Below are 2356 nucleotides of genomic sequence, written 5' to 3'. Positions count from 1 at the left end.
ACAGAGTGAGACTCCAACTAAAAAAAAAAAAAAAAATAGGCAACAGGCCTGGCATGGTGGCTCATGCCTGTAATTCCAGAACTTTGGGAGGCCAAGGTGACAGGATTGCCTGAGCCCACAGGTTCGAGATCAACCTAGGCAACTTGGCAAGCCCTCATCTCTACAATAAATAAAAAAATTAGCTAGGAGTGGTAGTGCACACCTGTAGTTCCAGCTACTTGGTAGGCTGAGGTGGAAAGATTGCCTCAGCCCAGCAGGCCAAAACTGTGGTGGCCTTGAGTGCGCCACTGCACTCTAGCATGGGAGATAGAGTTAGACTCCGACCCAAAAAAATAAAATAAAATAACATAAAGTAAAATAAGCATCAAAGAGGACATGGCTCATGCCTGTAATCCCAGCATTTTAGGAGGCAGAAGCAAGATGACTGTGTTTGAGCCCAGGGATTCGAGACCAGCCAGGGCAACTTCGTGAAACCTTGTCTCTACAATAAATCAAAAAGTTAGCCGGGCTCGGTGGCTCAGCCTGTAATCCCGCGCCTTTGGGAGGCTGAGGTGAGTGGATTACCTGAGCCCGCGGGTTCAAGACCCGCCTGGGCAGCGAAACCTCATCTCTACAATAAATAAAAAATTCAGCCAGGCGTGGTAGCGCGCGCCTGTAATTCTGGCTACTCGGAAGGCTGAGGTGGAAGGATCGCCGGAGCCTAGGAGGTCAAGGCTGTGGTGGCCGGGAGCGGCCACTGCAGTCCAGTTTGGGCAACAGAGTGGGAATCCAATTCAAAAAAAAAAAAAAAAAGATAATAATAAAATAGTCGGTGACGGTGGCTCAAGCCTGTAATACCAGCACTTTAGGAGGCCAAGGTGAGAGGATTGCCTGAGTCCAGGGAGTCAAGACCAGTCTGGGTAACTTGGAGAGAACTCATCTTTACGATAAATCAAAAAATTAGCTTCGCGTGGTGGCATGTGCCTATAGTTTCAGCTGCCTGGAAGGCTGAGGCAGAAAGATCACCTGAGTCCAGCAGGTCGAGACTGCGGAGGCTATGAGCGTGCCACTCACTGCACTCCAGCCTGGATGACAGACTGAGACTACTATTTTTAAAAGTCCCAGAAAACAAAAACTAGCCGGGCTTGGTGGCATACGCCTGTGGTTTCAGCTATTTTGAAGGACAAGGCTGCGGTGCATTGAGTGTGCCACTGTACTTCAGCCTGGGCGATAGAATGAGACTTCAAATCAAAAATAAATACATAGCCGGGCTCAGTGGCTCAGCCTGTAATCCCATGCTTTGGGAGGCTGAGGTGAGTGGACTGCCTGAGCCCACGGGTTCGAGACCCACCTGGGCAACTTGGCGAGACCTCATCTCTACAATAAATCAAAAAATTAGCCGGGCGTGGTAGCGGCCGCCTGTAGTTCCAGCTACTTGGAAGGCTGAGGTGGAAGGATCGCCAGAGCCCAACAGGTTGAGACTGCGGTGGCCGGGAGTGGCCACTACAGTCCAGTCTGGGCGACAGAGTGAGGCTCCAACTCAAAAAAAAAAAAAATACATAAATAAATACATAAATAAAAATAAGCTGGGTTCGGTGGCTCAGCCTGTAATCCCGCGCCTTTGGGAGGCTGAGGTGAGTGGATTGGCTGAGCCCGCAGGTTCGAGACCCGCCTGGGCAACTTGGCGAAACCTCTTCTCTACAATAAATCAAAAATTAGCCGGGCGTGGTAGCATGCGCCTGTAGTTCCAGCTACTTGAAAGGCTGAGGCAGAAGGATCGGCAGAACCCAGCAGGTCGAGGCTGCGGTGGCCGGGAGCAGCCACTGCACTCCAGTCTGCGCGACAGAGTGAGACTCCAACTCAAAATAAATAAATAAATTAAAAAAAATAAAATAGGCATCAAATACACTGGTACAAATGGTTGCATGTTAACATTCAACACTACTTTATAGATCAATTTTATATAATTATAAGAATTCTAGGGGGGGAGGGGGATGGGATTAACAGTAGCAAATATCTGTCTGGGGATGGGAAAACACCTCTTATCAACAGGGTGCCTGAATGAAACATAATTGTACACCTAACCCTTAACTGTACCCCACAAAACCATAATAAAAAATATTGATTAATAAAAAAAAAGAATAAAAAAAAAAGAATTCTAAGTCGGGTTTGTTGGCTCTGCCTGTAATCCCGCGCCTTTGGGAGGCTGAGGTGAGTGGATTGCCTGAGCCCGCAGGTTCAAGACCCACCCGGGCAACTTGGCAAGACCTCATCTCTACAATAAATCAAAAAATTAGCCGGGCATGGTAGCGCCCGCCTGTAGTTCTAGCTACTCAGAAGGCTGAGGTGGAAGGATCACTTGAGCTCAGCAGGTCGA

This window comes from Carlito syrichta, unplaced genomic scaffold (assembly GCF_000164805.1).
Source record: "Carlito syrichta isolate Samal-C Ts95f unplaced genomic scaffold, Tarsius_syrichta-2.0.1 Scaffold308903, whole genome shotgun sequence".
Lineage (NCBI taxonomy): Eukaryota > Metazoa > Chordata > Mammalia > Primates > Tarsiidae > Carlito > Carlito syrichta.
The sequence above is the reverse complement of the archived record's forward strand: the minus strand, read 5'-3'. Positions refer to the sequence as shown.